The sequence below is a fragment of the Leptopilina boulardi genome, unplaced genomic scaffold (genome assembly GCF_019393585.1).
Source record: "Leptopilina boulardi isolate dan_hultmark-lab unplaced genomic scaffold, ZJU_Lbou_2.1 LbouV2_13, whole genome shotgun sequence".
Classification (NCBI taxonomy): Eukaryota; Metazoa; Arthropoda; class Insecta; order Hymenoptera; family Figitidae; genus Leptopilina; species Leptopilina boulardi.
This window is the reverse complement of record NW_026137674.1, coordinates 1,380,569-1,405,060: the sequence shown is the minus strand read 5'-3', so window position 1 is coordinate 1,405,060 and position 24,492 is coordinate 1,380,569. Positions and strand designations below refer to the sequence as shown.

The window sequence follows — 24,492 nt, the reverse complement described above, 5'->3', positions numbered from 1 at the left end:
TTTAAAAAACGATTCTTCCTTTTTTTGATTTGCCTTAAATCAAAACGAATCGTTATAATTTTTTTGATACAAAAATTCAATTTTTCAAATAAAAATCGATTTGGAAATTTATAAATTAAATTTTAAGATAAAAAACTTTAAATTATTAGGACACATTAAAATTTTGGTATCTTTAGATTCAAAGTAGTATTTTAAAAATTTAAGAAAGTGTAATGTAGAAAACTTTCTTTACTTTTACTGATATTTAAGTTGGGTTACTAGTTGCCTTTGGTGTATTAGGTGCACCGAATACAAGTGATAAATCAGTATTTTTTTGCGAATTTGAGGTAGCGATTGTTTTCTTCGCTTTTTCATTTTTTTAGCAGGCTTTCCCTGTTAAAAAACTTTTATTAAACTGAGAAATGAAAAAATTTTAATTGAAATGCTTTATAACCTATTTTTTTAAATTATTTCATGCAGTCTATAATATTAAGTTTAAAAATATTTAAAATTTAAAAAATTTTTGAAACTAAATAAATTGTTAATTAAAATACTTAATCATTCATTAATCAATACAAAAAAATCTTTATAAAATAAATAAAATATAAGTATGTGTGATAAATCAAAAAAATTAATCAATTATCAAAATAAAAAAAATTAATATATATTTAAATAAATGTAATGTTTTTATTGATAACTTAAAACAGAACTGTGTTTACCTGAACTTTTGTCACTGTTGCTTTCTGTCCGAGGCTGTCAGTATTTTTCCGCTTTATCTTATTTTTTCTCCAACTTTATTTGTTTTGTCGCCGTCTTTGCCAGCGCTGCTTTCTTCGGAAGAAGATATTAATTTTTTTAAAGGAGGAGCTGCAAGACGTTTGGTATTAACTATCGTCTCCAAAGCTTCCAATGTTTCTGAAATTATTTAATAAATAAATTTTTCTATTTTACAAAACATTATCGCTTATTTTTACAGTAAATCAAAAATATGTGGAACTAAATTACTGTCAAAATAACTTATTATTATAAACATTGAATGCTCTAAAAACGTTTCTATAATATTTGTTATTTTATTGACAGACATGAAATGTTTTACGAAAATTTCTAAAAATAATGCTTTTTTTGCCCGCACTGGGTCATTGAGGTCATTTTTTAAAGTCTTTTTACCTCAACGAAATACAAAAATAGCAAAGTTATTTTCCACATAATGTAAATTTGAAAATATACTTATATGAGGTAAATCGGACGCAAAACAAAATCAACGAATGTGAAAGAGATTATAATTGTAATTTTAAAATAGTATTTAGTAAAAATATTTTTAATTTATCATCTGCATACAGTATGAAACGAACTATTTAGACGAAGTTGAATTTAAAGAAATTTAAAAGAAAAATATCTTTCTATTACAATTTTTTAAAATATTTCTCTAAAAACTTTATACTGTTGATCATGAACGTTGTGGATTTCAACTTCGTCTATAAAGGCAATTTGGTGATATAAAAATGGCGACTTTGAAATAATTTTTATCTTATTTTATTAGAAATACAAAAATAAATGAATACTATGCTCATAATTTTTAAATATTTTTTTACAAGAGATATATTATTAAAAGAATCACATACAAAATGAAATATTTATTTCATAAAAAGATTATACAAAAATATTACCTGCAATGTGCAAAACTATGCCATCCTCCACAATATCGTTGCACGTAACTTTATATTACTTGAGTTTAACTCACGTTTTTTGATCAAAGTTTTTAATTTTCGTTACTTGGACATTTACCCTTTCTTCCCGATCACAAAATTTCACACAAGCTCTCATTTTATAACCACTAAAATTAGTTTTTATGACGAATACTTAGCACTGGCATAACGACGGAAAAACGTGTTGAGAGATAGAAACTGCTCGAAACCGGCATTCGCGACGATAGTGCTACTACGCATTTATCGATCGAACCATCGAATATCGAATTCTGCAGCAACGACGTACTTACTAAGGCCACTGGCAGGCATTATAATCACCACTCACAGAAAACTATTTTATTTAGTTATTATAAACAAAAATCATACAAATGAATATTAGAGATATTTCAAATAAAAATAATTATGTTTATCAAATGTTTTTGCCTATAAAAAATTTTTATGAGGAAAGGGCCCGTAAGCAATTGCCGCCAAGTATGCCTAGATATAAATTCGGCACTGGTTCAGCATAAATATATAGTGCTATTTTCACAGCAGTAGATTTGCGAAAAAGTCGTTTTAATTTGTGGTGATTTTCGTTCTAATTTAATTAAATATAAATCAGTTTAGTATGAGTGTTGTCAAGCAGGTTTGTATTATTATTATTATTCAAAAATATATCTTATCTACGCATGAATTTTCTTTTCTGCCATGTATTTACACATGGTTTTCATGTGTAGTAATTTGGAGGTTAGAAAGAAAAATACAATGTACATTTGAGTGAAAAAAAGTGAAAAAAGTATAGTACTATTTTCTTAAAACACTTTTTTCTTTGACGAGAAACACTACACATTATATTTTTTTTGGTAATAGTAAATTTATAAACGAAATATACTATCAATGTTTGAGTTTTTAATAAACGATTTTTTATGAAAATAACTTGATTGTCTACACCTTCGAATAAATAATTCATATGCATCGATTTAAAATAAAATATTTCAATTTAATTTGTAGTTTATAGTTAATTCATAAATTTTACTATTATAAGGTTTACTTTTTTCACGTATCAAGCGCAGTTTTAATTTTTTTTTATTTCCGATTTTGATATAAATTTTTTTCATTTGTTTATATAAATAGAAATATTTAATTATTTTTTTTATTATTAATATGCAAAGTAAATTAGTTTTACCGATTAGTATGAAATAAATTATTCTTAAATTACTTTTCCATACACGCGTTTGAAAATAAACAATTCGTCTTTTTTTTAAGAATAACCCCAACATGAAAGACAATGATGATCCAAAGCCAAAGAGATATCTTACAAATTATAAAAAAGCCTTGTTGAAAAAATATTACAAAGCTTTGAATCCTAATATTTCTTTCCTGCTGTTTATGATTTTTAATGTTCTGGGAGGTATGTTTAATTTTTTTAATTATAAAAATGTTTTAATGTAAATTATATTTTTATAAAGATGAATTTCTTATAAATGAGGTATATTGAATTCAACTTGGAAACGTAGAAATAGTTCATTTTTTGATTATATATTGATGTAATGCAATGTAATGTGGACATTATTTTTAATAAAATAAACTTTTTTTATTAACTTGAAAGTAAAAAAAATTTTAATTTTTCTGACATGAAATTGAAATGAATTGGTTTGTATATTTATCCAAGTTCAAAGTCTTTTAAATGTTGAAGAGTTAATTAATCATTTTCATCAAATTTAGAAATGTGTATTTATTTCAACGTTTCGAAATATATTAAAAATACAAGTTCCCGATTCTATATCTTCCTAAATTTTAGTATTTGCAAATAAGGTGTGTGTGTATATATATGTTGTGGTCAAAGACCGAAGTGCGGACAAATCGCGGAATACCCGGTCATTTCGCAGTTGGCCCGAGTGCTTTTGGCCCAATCCGAAATACGGATTTATTTCGGGCTTTGCTCGAAGTTCCAGCGGGCAAACTGCGGAGTGCCCTAGAGATCCTCAAGAGTGCCCAAGCAGCTTCGGGCAATGTCCGCAATAAATTAAAATATAATATTTAGAAATTTATAAGATCTATGACCTATTTTTAGTTGTCGATAATATCAATTTATTTCCACAGCACAGGTTTTTCATTACATTCTAGTTACTGTTTTATTGCCATATAAAAATTTTCAAAATTTTTTAATAATCGATGAAAATAATGTTTATCAAACAAAAGTCAATAAAAAATAATGTAAATGAATGTTTTCTCTAGTAGAACGAGTAGAAGTAAATTTAATAAAAAATAAATATAAAAATATAAATAATATAATATAATTTAAAAAATTTTTTAATTAATTTTCTTTATTTATTGAAGCAAAGATTTAAGCTAAGACATTTTGAATTGTACATCACATTATTATTTTTACATTTACAAGTCATAGTTGTACATTTTTTGGTGCAATTATACATTTTAAAAATTCTTGCTCCAATAAATAAAGCAAACTAATTAAAATGTTTTAAATATTATATATTTTTATTTCTATGTTTATTTTTTATTATATTTATTTTAGTCGTTCTCCTACAAAAAATTTTTTTACATTATTTTTTATTGACCTTTTCTTGGAAAACATTATTTGCATCGATTATTAAAAAAATGTTATATTTTAATAAAATAATACATAATTAAAATAATAAATGTATTTAATAAAATATAAAATTAATAGTAACTAGAATGCAATTAAATTAATAATAAATAATAATAAAATAGAAATAATTCAGACCTTATAAATTTCTAAATACTATATTTTAATTTATTTCGGACATTGCCCAAAGCTGCATGGGCACTCCGCAGTTTGCCCGCTGGAACTTCGGGCAAAGCCCTAAATAAATCAGTATTTCGGACTTGGCTCAAAAGCACTCGCGCCAACTGCGAAATGACTGGTCACACCGCTATTTTCCCGCACTCCGGGCTTTGACCACAACATATACATTTTTTAATTTTTAATTTATCTACTATCATTTATCGCTCAATTTTGAAGGTCAGCAACTAAAAAGCAGCGGCTTAGTTACTTCACCAATAGGAACCAGAAATAACAGAACAACTTCCTCAATTCTTACAAGAGGAAAATCTTGAACCACAAGAATTACTGAACGCATCGGAAGATACTGACGTCAACGGTGAGACAACTTTTTCAAAAAAAAAAAAAATTTTTGAAAATTCTGCGTTTGTTGAAGCTGAAGACATCCGTGATGAAATCCATGAAACTATTAATGAAACATTACTTATCGGAAATAGAGTTATGTTTCCAAAATCAAACATCCCAATAGAAGATGTTATAGAAATGATCATGGGATTCTCTACGCGATATGCCGTAAGTTTAGAAGGTCGTACTAAATTATTTGACATGTTTAAAATTTGTGCAGGACCTGACTTCGACAATGTAAATGTTTCAAACTATATGATGTCTAAAGTTTTTGATCCACCAAAAGATGTAATTAAAATCCATTATTGCTGTGTTAATTGCGAAGAAACTATATTAGAAACTGAGAGGCGCAGTTTTGTTAAAGAAAATAAAAAATAATTTCTTAGCGACAAATGTTCTCAGCTATATGAACTTACATTAAATTCTCCGAACTGTTTTCAAGTCTTAAATTTGAAGTATCAAATTGATCAGTTACTTAAAAATCAAAATATAGTAAAACAATTTGTGCACAAAATAAAAACTCGAACTGCTGAAAATTTTAAAGAAAATGAATCAATTTCTGACGTTGATGATAGTATACTGTATCGCGAAGTTGTGAAAAAACATCCTAACGCGATAACTTATACATTTTCCACAGAATTACTATCATCCGAATCTCATAAAGCTGATTTAAAATTTGTATCAAGTACGTCGAGTTGCTTTATTCGTTCTAGATGTGTAAAAGGAGAATCTGTTCTATGTTGTTTATCCGATTTCGATATGGTTTGGGGCTTCACTTTCGATTATCTTCATACTGCTCTCTTGGGTGCAGTTGAAGATATTAGTAATAGCTCTCATTTTTCTAAAGCGGTTAATAACAAATTAGATGAAAGATTAACAATTGTACGTCCCAGTCACGAAGTTTATAAATTGCCTGTGTAATGATCTATATTTTAATTGGCAAAGGATTCGCTCGTCAGATGGGGACCGAGTCCTTGTGTTTACTTAATTCTTACTTGTGGCGAAAAGCGCCATCTATTTAGCTTTATGGAACTATTGCGTACTATGATTCATAGGAGAGGTATAGTCAATAACGAGTCTTTATTTAAAACCTTCGAAAGAATGATATATTGTAAAATAAAGAAAATTAAATAAGAGTACAAAAGAATATATATATATATATATATATATAAAGAATATAAACAATATAAAACAATGAATAATCAATAGTGACTCGATATAATGCAAAATAGTTTAGGATGAGTGGATCATCCAGATCTCTCAAGTGGCTCGACAGCACCGCCCTCTATCGTATTGTTCTGGCCAGTTTCTTGTCTGAAATGAACAAAGGTACCTTTAACATTTGCGATCGTGTTCACCAGGAGTTAATCCCGTAATTAATCCAAAATGTAAGTTAAGCTATCACGGCAAACGAAAACTAGAACCTCGCATTACCTGAATTTAATGAGGAGCGCCTCAATTGAGTCCAGGTAGCCATGAACTAGGAGTGAGATCGCTTCCATCTAGCCAGAGGTGCACCTCAAAGCCAGTCGGAGGACGAACCAAAGTAAAAGGTGCGAGCCGCCAGGTATATAATCTCGCTAGGTAGTCAGTGGCGTTAGCGCGAGGGGGGGAAGAGAGGGACGCTGCTACTTACGCCGTCTACTTTCTCTCTCTTCGCCGGGCGAGTATGCTTACGAGACGTCTATCGTTACACCTGAAAAGCTAAGTAACAAATCGGTATGGAAGGGAACACATTGGAGATCGTGGATTTTATTTTACTGCCTACCAATGTGTATAGATTTTAAGCTGCCAGCCAATGTTTTGGAAAATCTAGCTTTGTTGGTAAAATCAATGTACATGCTTTTAAAATTGGGGGCAACTGGAAAAGAACTTGATAAATGTGACGAAACTCTTAAAACGTTTTTAAGAACGTATCAGCAAATTTATGGAATTGGTTCTATGAAATATAACATTCATATGGTAGGACACGCTCCACTTTGTTACAAAAAAGATGGCCCCCTTGCGTTAAAATCGACTTTTATTTTTGAAAGTAATATGGTGTTCTTAAAACATCTTATCTTCGGAACAAAAAATATAGGCTTTGAAATGGCAATGAAATCCATGAAATTTATGGCGTACAAATGTTAGACAAGAGATTATTTATGCAAACCTGTTGTAAAAGCTTTTTGTGAAAATTATTCTCCGAAAAAAAGTATACTTTGAGTGCGCGTGTTAAGAATGATGTAACATTCTTCGGCAAACCAATTATTTCAAATGCCACAGAAACAAAACATGCTGAAATATACATTAAATGTATTTATCGAAAACAAACATATCATATATATATATATGTCAAAAACCAAAGTTTTTGAATGAATTGAGACAGGCATGACCTCAAAATTATTATCAGAAGTCAAGAGATGACCCTCCCCCTTAAAATATTAATGGTCCTAGGTCAAAGGAGAACATAGCCTCAAATTTTCGTCAAAGGTCATAGGCGTGGAGGTGGAGTTTAGAAGGTCGTACAAAATTATTTGACATGTTTAAAATTTGTGCAGGACCTGACTTCGACAATGTAAATGTTTCAAACTATATGATGTCTAAAGTTTTTGATCCACCAAAATATGTAATTAAAATCCATTATTGGCTGTGTTAATTGCGATGAAACTATATTAGAAACTGAGAGGCCCTCCCCCTTAAAATATTAATGGTCCTAGGTCAAAGGAGAACATAGCCTCAAATTTTCGTCAAAGGTCATAGGCGTGGAGGCGAACATAACCTTAAAATTTGGTTAGTCATAAAAAAATCTGACATAACCCCAAAATTAGGGTCATAGGTTAGATGGACGTCATCCGTGGTGCATCTTAGAAACAAATTCTTTTAAATAAAACAATAAATTTTTTTTAAAGAATTTGCGTAAAATTAATTTTTGAAAACATATGGAAACTTATTTCGTTCCTAATTATTTTTTTAATTGTAGAATAGATGAAAATTTAGTTTCCGGATGCAAGTTAAAATATAGTTTATGTTCGTAGTAAAATATAAATAAATTTCTGCTGTTCAAATTTAAAAACTTTTTCTTCTTTTTCTTCTTTTTGTGGCTTCGACTAATCAGGCCAATTCACGAAAAATCTTTTTATTAAATATAAATTTAATAAAAATAATATTTAATATTTTTAGTAGATTTAAATAGGGGGTAAGCCCGCAGGAGGGAGAAGTCTTCCTAGTATATATATATATATATATATATATAGTATATGGGGTAAAATTCCTGTAGCGAACTAAGTGAAAAAAAGTTGATCGGATCGGGCTGTAACTTGCACATAGGTTAGCCCTAGGGGTGAGTAATTTAACCACGAAGTATTGTTAGGTTTTTTCAAAAACTGTCGAAGAGGGAGGGGGTTGAATTTTTTTGAAAAATTTAAACAATGAATGTTTGAAGACTTGTAACTTTTAAACAGAAAGAAGAAGAAAAATTTGTCCTATATGTTTTCGAAAGTTTTTTTCCCGCTCTTTTGAATGGTGCAAAAAAATTCAAATTTTGACTTTTTTTGAAAATTAAACATTTTTTCTATTTTTTTTAAGTTCGGTCCTTTTTATTTTTTTTATTTATTTTTTTTTTAAAGCTAAAAATGTGTATTTTCACCACAAAAAATATTAAGATGTCCCTTTTTGTTATTTTCGAGATATTAATTAATTAATTAATGTTAATAAAATATGAAATATTTTGGATTAGAGGATTTTCTATAAACAATTGCCATATTAGCGAATTGTTTATTAACAATCCACTAACCCAAAGTACTTTATAAAGGGCTCGTTGTATGCGGAATTATGTCAACTTTTATTAAGTAACGTCAGAATTACGATACCTTTATTTCTTTTATAAAATATATAAATTTTTATTGACATTAATTAATTAATTAACTAATATCTCGAAAATAACAAAACAGGACATCTCAATATTTTTTGCGGTAAAAATGCACATTTTTAATTTAAAAAAAAAAATAACGAAAATCAACAAACCAAATTGTTTACTAAAATAAGATATTCCGCTTTAAACTAATTTTAATTGAGTAAAAGAAAAAATTAATTGAAAATTTAAAAACATTAGAAAAAAGAACTTTAATGTAACTGCATTTTTAAAGCAACAAATTTATTATATGAGGTTTTGCCCTCATGTTTTTATTCATAAAAATTTTTTTGTACAATTTATATAAGTGAAATTTTTGGTTTTTATAAATTAAATTTCATTTTTTTAAAGTACTTTGACTTTAAGGATAACATTCTCATCAGGACACTCGCGTTTCATACTCGAAAATTAGAAACATACAATAGGAAAAGGAGGCATGCATTAACCCATTAACGAAATTTTTACAGGTAATTTGAGGCTCTATCAAATAGTGTACTAAAAGAACCGAAAATTTTTAAATAAACAATTTACAAGCATTAAAAAAAAGATTTTTTTTAGAATTTTTGTTCAGATTTTATAATTTTTTCAAATCTTATTCCTTCAGAATACCTTTAAATGCTAAAAATATCGCGTCAAAAATGTTTCAATACACCATTTTGAATTTTTAAAAACTGACCTCAGAATCGTAATGAGCGACCTAAAAAACCAAGGAATAGAAAGATTTATTTAAATTTGTTAAAAAGATTGTTGAAAAATGAATTTTTTCTTAAAAAATAGCAATGTTTATACTTAGTTAATTTATAATTCTTTATAATTTTGCCTGCTACACTTATTATTTTTGTTTCACTTCACAATGCTTTCGTCATAGTGGAAAAAATGTTTTATGAATACTGCTTTAAAAACTTTAAATCTAGAGAGGAAAGTTGCTAAAAGATTAGGTGGCAAAATAGCTTAAAACTGGGCCGCAACAAATTAATGAGTAAAATAACACATCGAAAATAATTTAAAATTTTTGTTACCTTAAACGTTATAGAACATAACTTTTATAACTTTTTTTGTTTTAATCTGTATCGAAAAGTGTTAAAGAAAAAAAAGTTTACAAGTTTACAAATCTACAAATAAATGAATTTTAACTAATTCAAAAGTAAATAATCGAAAAAATACGAAATTGTGGTATAAACAGCGCAATCTAAACTATTTTAAAATAGAGGATTTTATGAAAACAATTGCAATGTTTAGAAATGGAAAACAATAGTTGGACTAATAAAAAAAAAAAAAAAATTTGGAATTTTATGAGTAAGTCACTGTTATTTGTGTTAATTTAAGGTGGTTTAAACAGAGATAATACATAGTTGCTCATATTTTCACAAAATAAAGTAATTTTGCCCTGCATTTTACCCATTTTTCAACCGTTTTTGTCTTTTTTTAAAAAAAGAGTTATAACTTTTTTGTTTTAATCGCTAATAAAAATTGTCAGACAAAAAAGTGTTTATTTTTACTCGCATTTTTTGAAAAAAAATTGAAAAAATATTTTTTTATTAAAATGCGAATTTTTGAAAATTTTAAAAACTCAAATTTTTGAAAAATTTTGTTGATTTTTGACGAAATCATCTGGCCAACGAACTAGGCGAGATTTTGGTACACTTAAAGTGTATACCAAATTTGAAGTCGATTCATTAAAATTTGTTCGAGATATCGTCGGACAAAATTTTTCTACAGACATACATACATACATACACACAGACATACATACAGACAAACATTTTTTTAAGACCCATTTTTTCGGCATCAGAAAGTCTCAAAACGTCGAAATTCACTGAAATTAGAGAATGCTCAAAATCGCCCAAATGTAATACCCTCTCATTATGATGAGAATGTAAAAAAATAAAACTAAATTTTAAAAAAGACTGAACTTAAAAAAGTGAAAAAAATTTTTGATTTTCAGAAAAAAGGGTCAAATTTTGAATTTTTTTTCACCAATCACAAGAGCACAAAAAAACTTTGGAAAACATATATGTCAAAATTTTTTTTGTTTACTTACATAATATTTACAATTTTTAGTTAATTAATTAACTATTACAATTTCTGTTGCAAGGGAAACAGACATAGTCCGGTTTGCCCCACAGGCCCATTTTGACAATTAAGACCTGTATAAAAAAATGCTTAGTAAAATCATTAAATAATATACCGATAAATTTAACTGAGGCATGCACCTTTTAAACCTAAAAAAACAATTTTAATAAATATTACACGATTTTTCCACAAATTGCTTATCAACAGATTCGTAAAAATTTCTAGCGGAAGCGAAAAAACAAACTTTTGTTTATAAAATTGCATAAACACAATTAAAAAATGTCAAACTGTAGAAATAAGTTATTCTTAATATAGTCTTTTCAAATTTATAATTGACATATTTTAAAGTTTGACCAATTCTGAGAAACTAACACTTGGCTGGTTTACCCACATGGCCGGTTTGCCCCAGTCTCCCCTAAGGTTAATAAGAAATGATATATTTTACAAACAAATAAATTTATCGTAATTTTGACGTTACTAAATGAAAGTTGACAAAATTCCGCATCCAACGAGCCCTATATGAAGTACTTTGGGTTAGTGGATTGTTAATAAACAATTCGCTAACATGGCAATTGTTTATAGAAAATTCTCTAATCCAAAATAGTCCATATAGGGCTCGTTCGATGCGGAATAACGTCAGTTTTCAATTGGTACCTTCTGGATTGCAATAACTTTATTTATTTGTGAAAGATTTCATTTCATTTGCACAACGGGTGATGTCCTTTTAACCTACGACCCTAATTTTGAGGTTATGACTTTGATGTCCATGACCTTGACCAAAGTTTGAGGTTATGTTCGCCTCCACGCCTATGACCTTAGACGTAAATTTAAGGTTATGTTCTCCATTGAACTATGACCTTTGAAACTTTGAATAAATGGTCATATCTAGACCTCCGATACTAATTTTCAGGTCTTGTTCGACTCAACTCCATCAAAAACCATAGTTTTTGACATATGACCATGATGTTCGTTTTCGTCCACGTACGAATGGTAGGCGAGTTCAGTGAGTTCCAGCGTAGTATCGAAATTCTCGATTAGTGTTTATTCAAGACAAATTCAGAAAAGTATGCGAATTTTTTATTGTTATTTACAATCTTTTTTTCTAATTACACCAAAAAATGAAATTTTTTCGTTAATTTGGCAACTTACCGAATTAAGAATAATAGTTGGAAGTTAAATTTTTCGAGTTAAAAATCAACTTAAAAAGGAAGTTAATAATTAAATTAACTCCCTAGTCATAAAATTAACTAGTAAAATTTTAGCTCCTTTTGCTTCAATTCCAAAAGGGTGAGACTTTTATAGCATCCCCAAGGCAGTTAAAATTCAACTCCATTTTTTTACAGTGCATGAGAACCTTAACCGCAACACTAAAACCTTAAGGTGAAATACCAGTGTAATCCATGAAAAATTAGGCGTTTTGTAAGAATTTTTTTCAAAGAAAGTACTCGATAGCATGTTTTGAAGTTTTTTGGACAAAATAAGGTATATTTTTAGCTATGTTTTAAGATTTTTTTTCAAAAATATTAAAAAATAACTGAGTTATGTGCTATCTTCGGAGGTGCAAAAAAATGTTCCCTAACTGCTGACATGATTCTGTCCAAATGAGTAGCTGAAACACAAAAATTCAAAAAAGTTCTTAAAGTTGAAGGTATTTCCTATACAATGACCTACGATTTTTGAAAAATATCAAAAATTAAAAAAATGGCTTAGTTCTGACAAAACAGTCGTTTTTAGGGGTAAAAAATGGTCGTTTTTTTAATGCCAAATTGACAATTCTCAACCAAACAGCAGGCCCGGCTTTAGGTGAAATTGCGCCCGGGGCGAATATGAAATGAGCGCCCTTTTATTATATATTGTGATACATTATATCATGTATTATAATATACAAGAATCATAATATATTTGATACTTTTTTAAAAAAATTAAAAAAAAGATAACAGTAATAATAAATAATAAATTTATTACAATTCGTAAACTATTATGTAATTACAAAAATTTTTGTAACGATATCTTTAAACGTTTTTAATAAAATTTTAACATTATTACAATAGCATTATAAAACACAGCTTTTTAATATAGTTATATTAATTTTTGAGAATTAAATGAAATTGACTTGAATGTCGAATAGTTATTAATGACAGCTAATTTTTATGCATTAAACATTGTGATCACTTTGAAAAAATTAGTGGAAATGACCTAAACATAAAGAGACAAAAAAATTTTTAGAAACAAATTTTAACTCACTATCTGGAAAGACACGAAAAATGCTTCCAAAAATAACAATACCACATAAAAAGTTAGTTTTTAACGAGAAAAGAATAATACAATAATTGAAATTTGTCATATTAATTCCCATATTAAAAATATTAAGGGGGGAACACCAGTTGTAACTCAACAAATAATGCTTTTTACAAGAATATTTTCCAAAAGAACAATGAATCTTTTTAAAGAATACTATTTATTAGTTAAAAGTACATGTAAAAAGCTGTAATTTAAAAGAAAAAAAATATTTTTTTAACAAAAACTTTTGAAGATATGAGCCATTGAAGTGGCGCCTTAAGAAAAAAGGCGAATTGCGGTGACCAGCATTCTGCAAGTATACTTCGTCTGAAATTGATTTACATTTATTAAAAGATTATCTAGTTCGTGATCGAAGGATTAAAAAAAAAAATTTGACAAAATGGCGACCTGTCAAAGTCAAAAGTATGATTTTCGTTAAAAAATACGGTCGATTTTCAGCTATATAAAAAAAAGTTTTGCATAAAAAAAATCCTTCGATCACGAACTAGACTTATATGTGTAAATGAAGAACACTAAATTTTAAATAAATCGGTTTAACCGTGGTCACCGACTTGGAAAATGTCATTTTGAGAAAAACGCATTCAAAGTTTCAACTTACTTTTTTTTCTTCAGAAGAAATTTTGTTTCCAAGTTACAAAGAGTCATCGATTGCTGGACCATATAATAACTCTTCCGCAGTGGTTGCCGATTCTAAAATGCCAATTTGCTGCCATCTGTCGTTAGGGTCAGGTATGGCTGGCCACCTTGTGTTCTGTATATCTCATTTATTTTTCACCGGATCAACTTTGAAATTTATAGACACATTTCTAAATATGTACACTTTAAGAAAATTCACAAAAAAAAATTGATTTTTCGAAAGTTACAACTGGTGTTCCCCCCTTAAGGTGGAGCACGACTCCCACGAGGCACAACTCTCCACTCTCCCCTATTCAAGAAGACTCAGTTTCAATTTGAAGTCGATCGGTCAATTTCTCATTGAGTTATGAAGTCAGCAATTTTCAAAAATATCGTTTCGAGAAAAACGCGTTTATAGTCCGTCTATAGGCAGGTAGAGCGGTTTATACCTGCGAGAGGTCGCACTTTAATTTGGGTGCCAGAATCGTGTTCAAAGGACGAAAATACTTTGGAAACCACTCCGATATCAAAAATAAAAAAAGTTGAATTTTTCAATTTATATGTAACTAGCAAAACATTACTTTGTTTTAACATAATAATAAAAAAATTTGATGTTTGTATGTATTTTTTGTTTTAATATTTTGAACAATCTTTATTAATAAAAAACTTTCTTAAAAATGTGGCCTATGCTATTTAGGTGGATTTCAATAAGGGAAATAAATAGACAAAAATAAATTAAATGAATGTTTTATTTTCACAATAATAAAACTTTATTTTTTAGTTTCTGTTAATTGGCATGTATAGGGGAGTGTAGTTAGGGTTGGACATAGTTTTGACTTTTCTCTGTAACTTTCCCTGTAAGCCGAATTTTGAGATTTCTTGCATATGGTTCGAAAGATCTACTAAAATGTAATGTTTTTGCTGAACATTGTAAAAATATTTGATCAAAAGTTTCGGAGTTATAGTCAGTAAAAAAAAAGTAGTCAGGGTTGAACCAGGTAGTCAGGGTTGAGCCACTGTAGAAAATGAATGAAATATGCAGATAAATGATTAATTATGACCTTCAAATGATAGAATGTCACTCAAATACACTTGGAAATGTGTAAAGGAACCACGAAATTGAAATAAAAAGCCCTTATTATGTAATTTTCAGATTTTCGCTTGTATCGCAAAGCTGGTCTGAAAAGTGAAAAAAAATTATTAAAAATTTGTATTTCCTTTCTTTTCAATGGAAATGAAGTTTTTGACACCTCTTTAAGTCGACAAATGAATTTCCAATGCAAGAACCCTTCATAATTGCAAAATTTTTTGGTGGCTCAACCCTGACTCACGCGTCGTTTAGCGTCACATCACACACAAAATATCAACAAAATAAACGCGATGGCTCAACCCTGACCACTGTCCAACCCTGACTACTCTCTCCTCTAAAAATTTTTAAATTAATGAAAATGTTTTGTTATAAAAAAAATGTTTAAATATAGTTAAAAAATTTTTTTTATTTAAAATCTAAGGTCATTTTTATAAAGAGAAGAAAAAATAACATGAAATCAAAAAAAAGAAAGATTAAAATCGGTTAATAATTAACCGACTTACAACAATATTTGTAAATTTGAAAAAGCAATTTTACTTTTTTGGCAGGCGTCTATCCGCTCTACCGAGTTCCCCCACTATTTGTTCTGACACATTGGTTTGTTCTGAAACACTGTTTTATCAAGAAGTCATAAAAGAAAAATAAGAAGTTCCCCCACTACGACGTTGGGTGCAAGGAAAAATGATGAACTCCTTTTGGCCCTCTGTAAGAAAAAAATTTACGACAATGTTTACATAGAAAGTTGATTTAAAGTTTATTGGAAAGAGAATTTCATAAGAATTCGAAAACCGTTTTAAAATTTCGTGGATCGCAATTAGCAAAAAAGTTATCGCGTTTTTTGTGCGGCGCTGAATCACGGAGAAAATCTGAAGGCAATGAGTACTTTTTCTCATAGCACTGGCTACTGTGTAAACCAAAAAATTAAATTTCAAAACTCTGAATGTTCTCCACATAGCACTGAATGCTCTGCAGAAAATAATCACAACTTTTTTTTACAGTAAACAGAGTTTCCTTTCATATTACTTGACAACAGATTATTCAGAACTACAAATGAATACCCGGATCAAATAACTCGACCGACGCTCGGACGCACGCTCTAATGGTAGTCGGGTAGTAGTGAGCCGCCCACAGGCTGTCACTGCTACTTGACTGGTAATAGAGCGTTCGTCCGAGCGTCGGTCGAGTTATTTGATCCGGGTATTCAAATGTAGCAATAAATTCGTTGCTCGAAGTCGTGACTACTGTTCTCAAAGCTCTGAGTACTGTGTACAATTATTTTGTAGAATTTAGAAAACAAAGGAACGTTTAACGTCAATTAAAAAGAAGATAGCCATGGTTATTTTTTCTTTTCAAATATTGATTTTAATTGACATGTTTATAAACAGTTAATGAATGGCACTCTCACACCTTTTTGGCTGCCTGCAGATTACCATGGCAACGCATGAGAGTGAGTGCGACAGAAAATTTAAAAATTTGAATATTCAAATTATCTGTCTCACTCACACTCGTGCGTTGCCATGGTAACCTGCAGGCAGGCAGGCAGCCAAAAAGGTGTGAGAGTGCCTTAACAGAAATAAGGAAATGAAGACTTCAAAAAGTCTTTTTAAAAGCTATCGCTTTTTTTTAATTTTTCAGTTATATATCAAATAAAGTTATTATACAATAATGAAATAATAAAAAATTATTTTTAAAATGAATTATTATAGGTAAATTTTAAATATTTATTTGTATTTCACAAGTTTTAAGATTTTAAGATTTCTTAGCTAATATCAAATTACAACCTAATCTAAATTTGTAGATAATTATGATTAAAAAATATTAAGTTTCAACATTATTATTTTAATTATTTATCTCGTGAAGTAAAAAAAAATTATTATTTCTTACGTTTATTAATAAAAACTAATTTGTTTAATATTATTAAAGTTTATTACTACTTACTTAATTAAATATAAATAATTTTAGTCAAATAATCTGTTTTTCATAAAAATATAAGAAAACATCTAAAATTGATTAAAATTGTCTTGAACGCTTGTTTAAAATTGTTATTTATTTTTTATTAAAGGTTAAATGTTCTTTTATTTTTTTAATCCTAAAAAATAATTCTACACAGTACTCAAAGCTGTAAGGAAAGCAGTTACGACTTCGAGCGAAGAATTTATTGCTATATTCCTAGCTTTGAAAACTCTGTTGTCTATTAATATAAACCGAAATTCTAATAACTGTCAAAAAAATAGTGATTATTTTCTGCAGAGCATTGAGTGCTGTGCAGAAAACATTCAGAGTTTTGGAATTTAATTGTTTGGTTTCCACAGTAGCCAGTGATGTGAGAAAAAACACTCAGTGCTTTCAGATTTTCTCCGTGATGTCTCTAGAGACAGCACGCAGAATGTATTTTGCTCAAAAAGTATGGAAACTTGCAAATATCTCGAAAAGTACGAATTTTTATAAAAAAATGATCAACACAAAAGTCTTACAGCGAAAAAAGTAGTCTTTTGAAATGAGACCACTTATATTGTGTATAAAAATCGTAATTCTCATAAAATTCTGCGTTCACACATGTGGTAAAAATGCACAAAATATTAGGCCGAATCCTAGACATTGGGCCCACAATTTTTTTTCAAATAAGTGAATTTAAAAAAATCACGGCTTATAGGGTTTTTGGGGTAGCATATTAGAAATTCGAAGCTAATTTTCGAATTAGGTCTTGAACCAAATGTAAGATTCCTCAGTCCAATATTTTAGTCATATACTTCACACGTTAAAACACATAATTTCATAGGGTTTACGAATTTGATTTTGCAAATTAGAGGATTTTATTAAACAAAAACAACCAATGTTTTGAGTTCACAAATGTAGATATTTTTGTTGGGAACAACTTTTGTCCTGAACATTTTTTTATAAAAATTCGTACTTTTTTTGCAAGTTTCTATACTTTTTGAGCAAAATACATTCTGCGTGCTGGCGCTAGAGACATGCAGCGCCGCACTAAAAACGCGATAACTTTTTTGCTAATTGCGATCCACGAAATTTTAAAACGGTTTTCGAATCCTTATGAAATTCTCTTTCCAATAAACTTTGGATCAACTTTCTACGACAACGAGAACATGGTTTAATTTTCAAATAAACAATTAATTTTGCAATAGCTATTATTAAAAATCAAAAATTTTTAATTTTCAACTAAAACTATATCATTTTCTGTGTAAGTATACCAATTTTTATAAAGATCCGTTCACTCAGTTCTAAGATATTCATTTTCTAACTTAAGACTACAAAAAACTTCAATTGTTTATAACTTTGAGAAATTTAATTTTTTTAAAAATTCTTTGAGGCAGTTACAATATCAGATTCGTAGTCAGCGACCTTGAAAACCCATGAGTAACTAGCTTCAATCAAAACCGCCAAATTTAAAAAAATATATCCACCAAATTGGTTCCGCCATTTTGAATTTTGCAAAAGTAACATCAGAATTGTAATCAGCGACCCCAAAAACCCCCGAGTAACGATATTCAAGCGATAGTGAACGATTTTTTTTATTCTTCCGTCATATTGGATCGGCTATTTAAAATTTTGAAAAATGGACATCTGATTCGTAATCAGCGACCCAGAAAACCCCCGAGTAACTATTTTCAGATGAATACGTTAAGTTTTTTCAAAAGTTGTCGTCCATATTGGATCCTTCATTTTGAATTTTTAAAAACGTACACCGGATTCGTAATAAGCGACTCCAAAACCTTCGAGTAACGATCTTCAAGCAAATATGTTCAAGTACATAAAAAGAGTTCTCAGGGTTCTAGGGATTCAGCTCAAGCAACTACGTATATAAGAGCTATTAAATAATGTATTAAAAAGAGTTTTACATAAAAAAATTCTCTTTCTTTTTGTAAATGTACGTTAAAGCAGCTTATCAATTTATCAATCAGCTTATTCAATTTGATAACGATTATGAGAAAAAAATTTCTTAATTAAAAGTCGGGCATATTGTATCCGCCATTTTAAATTTCTAAGGTCATATTCATTATCAGCAACCCTAAAAATATAAAAAATCGGACAAGTGCGAGTTATACTCGCATTAAAACCGAGGGTTCCGTACCCTTAAACCTAAAATTTAAGGGGGTTAAAGTGTAAAGGCAGGTGGAAAAATTCCAATTTTGCTTAATTTTTCCTGTAATGTGAGCATAAAAACACATAGATAGACACATAGTCACATATAACGAAAATTGAGTTCCGAAAATTATCAGTTTTTCCTTGAAAACGCTATGATTATCAACTCCAATCAGGCTCACTATATTTTTCTTGTAATCTACACGTAAAAATACCTAAAAATGTATAAATTTGAAGCCCTTTAGATAAAATTTTCTTCGTTTTTTGAAAAAAATTCATGATTTTTATAGAAAATTATCAGTTTTTCCTTGAAAACGCTATGATCATCAACTCCAATCGTGCTCGCTATATTTTTTCTATAATCTACACGTAAAAATACGTATGTATACCAAATATTAACTGTCTTGGTCAAATAGTGTGTGCGCCAGGATGATTAAACGCTTTTTTTCGAAATTTTTGATTTTTCCTTGACAACGCTATGTAAATCGATCCGAATCATGTTCGCTATGTTTTTCCTGTAATTTTCACGTAAAAATACATAAGTTTACCAAATTTGAGATCTCTATGTGAAAAACTGTGGCCACCAGGGGGGTGTTACATAGTCATTTTTAAGGATTTTTAATAAAAATTCAAGGTTTTTCCTTGACAACACTATGATAATCAATTCCTATGAGATTCGTTACATTTTTCCTGTAATCTACACGTCAAAATACATATGTGTACCAAATTTCAGCCTTCTAGATAAATTCGTGTGGCCTCTAGGGGGGGGGGTACATGCCTTGATTCACTAGTCTCATTAATAGGGTTCCCCCTTCGGGTATGGAACCTTAAAAACATGTGTTTTGTTTAGTGCAAAAAGATTTGGTACTTTTAGTCGGCCATATTAGATTTGCCATTTTGAATTTTAAATTTCTGTGGCCATATTCGTTACCAGTGCCCCCAAAACACTCAAAAAGTGAGTTTCGTTTAAATCCCAAATAATTTGACATTTTATAAAAAAACATGGCGGATTTATATTTCTCAATTTTTATTGATCAATTCTGTCATCGGATTTGTATTCAGCATGAAAAAGTACGTAAGTATAGTATAGTAATGTATAGTCGTCACAGACAATGATTTCAACATCCTATATACTGTCTTTATATAAAAAACATTTTAAAAACAGAAAAATTTGTAATTGTTTACAAAACATTATTCCTCAATGTAAAGCCTCTTGCATTGAACCGATTCGATTTGTGAGTTTCATCCCCTAAGTCAAAAACTTCCCAAGTAGGGCTACCTCTGATTTTAATAAACCTTGGTATAGTAATGTATTTTGGTGCGCTGATTACGAAAATTATAGTAAAAATTGGCGCAAATTTGACTATCATGATAAAAACCATAAAATCATGGTTTTTTTGCTATTAACTCCTACAAAGCGCAAAATATCGCAAGATGTTTCAGATATCAGTTGTCAGTCTTAAAAAACACACATTTTATTGGGATCTGACATGGGGGCGGGGCCTAAAGCAATATGGCGTAAATTGGGTAACACTTTTAGTGAATTTACATGGGAATAACATGGGATGCAGAAAATGTTCATTTCTATGGACAGTATTTGCGCATGGGCAGGTACAAATCCTGCTCAACGAAAATTTATTGAAGGTGAACGCGTTTTGCAAGCCGGGCACATTATAAAGTGTGGTGTAAATCGTGTAATTTTGGTTTTGGTTTCGGAAATTTATGGAAAATTAAGCTTAAATTTTTCGCTACAGTACTGCCACAGCCTCTCACAGAACACTTAATTCTGCAGGAAGATTTCTCACGCGGTAAAAATGTAGCTTCATTCATAATGATAAAATAATTAACAATGACAGCGGAACTACAATTGCAAGTGACACAAACAGTTATCCAAAACTAGTTACATTTTTCAACACCAGATGGCATGTGTACGAATGTCAGATCCCAATATCCTATACAGTTTTTACCAAAAGTGATTATTTTTCGAGAAAAATACAAGAAACCATAAAAATCAAAACAAATGTTGGAGAAATAGTATACATCATAAATATAGAGAAATTTAATACTTGTAAGTATACTAACGTATTTTGATGCGCTAATTACGAAAATGATAGTGAAAATTACCGAAAAATAGATTATCATTGTAAAAACCATAAAAACACCCTAAAATCATGGACTTTTGATATTAACTCGTTTTAAATGCAAAATTTCGAAAAATGTTTCAGACAAAAGTTGTAGGTCTAAAAAAGCACACATTTTATGTCCTATTAATTTGTTGTCAAAAAGGAATATATTACGAGAAAAATCAAAAAATAACATAAAACACCATGAAAACTAAAACATAATATACCAATCATAGTCATTGCATCTGACCCCCCGGCAAGGTTTCTTTATGCTGGTTTTGAGAATTACTCTTGAGGACCGCAATTCCGTGACGACTCGGCGCTCCGCTCATAGTGACATGCATTGGTACCAACATTATTGTCTGAAAAAAATTACAAATTACAGTTAAGATGTTTATTTATTGTTTGACATAACGTTGTTACTACATGTTTCGGCTATTTAGCCCTCATCAGGTAAGTCAATGCACTTTTCAAATAAGTATAAGTATAACAAACATTGTGATTTTGTTTGTCAAAAAAAACCTTGAATTTTTAGTAAAAATCCTTAAAAATGACTATGTAAACCCTCTCCTGTTGGCCACATCTTTTCACATAGAGAGCTCAAATTTGGTAAATTTATGTATTTTTACGTGAAAATTACAGGAAAAATATAACGAACATGATTCGGATCAATTTACATAGCGTTGTCAAGGAAAAATCAAAAATTTCGAAAAAAATGGTTTAATCTCCCTAGCGCACACAATATTTGACCAAGACAGTTAATATTTGGTATACATACGTATTTTTACGTGTAGATTATAGAAAAAATATAGCGAGCACGATTGGAGTTGATGATCATATTGTTTTTAAGGTAAACTCATATTTTTAGAAAAATTCATGGATTTTTCGAATAAAAAAAGAAGTAAATTTTATCTTAAGGGATTCAATTTTATACATTTTTACGTATTTTTACGTGTAGATTACAAGAAAAATATAGTGAGCATGATTGGAGTTGATAATCATAGCGTTTTCAAGGAAAAACTGATAATTTTCGTTATATGTGACTATGTGTCAATCTATGTGTTTTTATGCTCACATGACAGAAAAATTAAGCAAAATTGGAATTTTTCCACCTGCCTTTACACTTTAACCACCTTAAATTTTAGGTTTAAGGGTACGGAACCCTCGGTTTTAATGCGAGTGAAACTCGCACTTGTCCGATTTTATTAATTAATTAATTAATTAATATCTCGAAAACAAAAAATAAGTTATTCGCCTGCTTATATACCAATCTAATGGCACCTCAACTGCGAGAGACAGTTATGATGTTCGCCCTCCCTGTGGCGTTGAGCGAACTAAAGTCCACAGCTGAGCCATCAGCGCAGCGCGGGAACATTTCAAAAATTTGATTTTATTAGATATTTTATTTTATTTTAAATATGACAAAATAATTAACTTAATAAATAATTAATGTCATAAATAATTATTAATAACATAATGTCATACTCAATAATTTGTTAATTAATTATTTTTAACGAAAATTTGACAAAAAAAAAAAATTAGTGGTCAAAAAAAATATTACCATTAAAAAATAATTTTTTTGTTAAATATTCGTAGTAAAAAAAATTAATTAACTAATTATTAAGCTAATTATTTAATTAATTTTTTTTTACAGTGAAATTTTGAAAAATAAATTATTTTCTCAACGTGAAATTTTTTTGGGCCACAAATAATTTTTTTATTGAGAAAATTTAAAAATAAGTAAATTTCTCATCGTAATATTTTTTTGTGCTACGTATAATTTTTTTGTTAAATTTTTTTACAGAGAAATTTTTACAACAAAATTATTTTTCATCGTGATTTTTTTTACGACACGAATAATTTTTTTTCAAAGAAAATTTAAAAAAAAATTATTTTCACATTGTGATATTGTTTTGTGCTACGAATAAATTTTTGGTAAATTTTCGTAGTAAAAAAAATCAACTAATTATTACGGTATTTAGTTAATTAATTTTTTCGGAGAGAAAATTTGACAAAAAAGTTATTTTCTTATCCTGATAATTTCGTTAAGCCACAAAATATTTTTTTACAAAGAAAATTTAAAAATGATTAAATTTCTCATCTTGATATTATTTTTGTGCTACAAATATTTTTTTGTTACATTTTCGTAGTAAAAAAATGAAGTAACTAATAATTACGTTATTTAGTTAATGAATTTATTTACAGAGAAAATTTGACAAAAAATTATTTTCTCATCGTGATATTTTTTTTGAGCTACCAATAATTTTTTTAGAAAGAAAATTTAAAAAAAATATTTTCTCATGGTGAAATTTTTTTTGTGCTACGAGTAAGTTTTTTTGTTAATTATATTCTCATCGTGATATTTTTTTAGGCTACAAATAATTGTCTTGAAAAAATTTTTTTTACTACGAATATTTAACAGAAAAATTATTTTTTAATGGTAATATTTTTTTTGACCACAAAATTTTTTTTGGTCAAATTTTTGATAAAAATAATTAATTAACGAATTATTAAGTATGACATTATGTTATTAATAATTATTTATGACATTATTTATTTATTAAGTTAATTATTTGTCATATTTAAAATAAAATAAAATATCTAATAAAATCAAATTTTTGAAATGTTCCCGCGCTGCGCTAATGGCTCAGCTTTGTTCTTTAGTTCGCTCAACGCCACAGGGAGGGCGAACATCATAACTGTCTCTCGCAGTTGAGGTGCCATTAGATTGGTATATAAGCAGTGATCGAAAATTTTTTTTTCTTGTTTCTCCTATTTATTGGATTTGAGACAAATTCATGTTTGGAAGAAATGGTTTCACTAATACTTTGATGACCATTTTTTTATTTTAATTTAATTATTAATTTTTAATTTTTCTCGTTGGGTTTTAAATTCATTTGCTTTCTTTTTATTTTTCCGTATTTATGCTCCTTCAAAATTTCCAGAATATTTAACGATTACATTTAACAAATCTTGAGTTTTTAATTTCCTTAAATATCCCCTCACAATATGCCAAGAATCTTTAATTTTAATATTTAACAGAAATTCAAATCCAATATTCAGCCAACCTCTGTGACTTACCTTTATTATGCGCGGACATTTAAACATCAACTCAACCTCGTTTGGACTTCGCGACTCAACTATATTTTATTTAATTGAATATAATTAATTAATACTTTCTTTATTCATCTGTAAAGAATGCTAATAATACCAATAATTTATTTGATAAATTATGAGCTTTCTTTATACCTATTTAATAAAACCATTAATTACATGTAAGCATACAAAAAAAATTTTTTTGTCAGAGACACTCACTAAAATATTCTCATGTAGTTTTTCTAACTGAATCCGAAGTTAGACTTGTAAAATTGTTTCTTATTTTTGAGATATAATTTTAAAAGAACGGCTCAAAAAAAAAACTCACCATCTTCGAAACCTTTTTCGTTTCTCTCTTAATTTGAAAT

At 28.7% G+C, this 24,492-nt stretch overlaps 1 protein-coding gene and 1 long non-coding RNA gene across 15 annotated transcripts in view; one reads left to right on the top strand and one right to left on the bottom strand.

The window, feature by feature from the left end:
• LOC127291230 (putative sodium-dependent multivitamin transporter) overlaps positions 1-24,492 on the top strand; it is a 425,330-nt gene that overhangs the window by 101,836 nt on the left and 299,002 nt on the right. The gene's annotated exons all lie outside the window — the stretch shown is intronic.
• Positions 256-1,901, bottom strand: LOC127291240 (uncharacterized). Its single transcript, XR_007844571.1, has 3 exons — positions 1,647-1,901; positions 699-894; positions 256-372 (listed from the first exon to the last, which is right to left on the bottom strand). It is a non-coding gene; the product is annotated as an uncharacterized LOC127291240 (long non-coding RNA).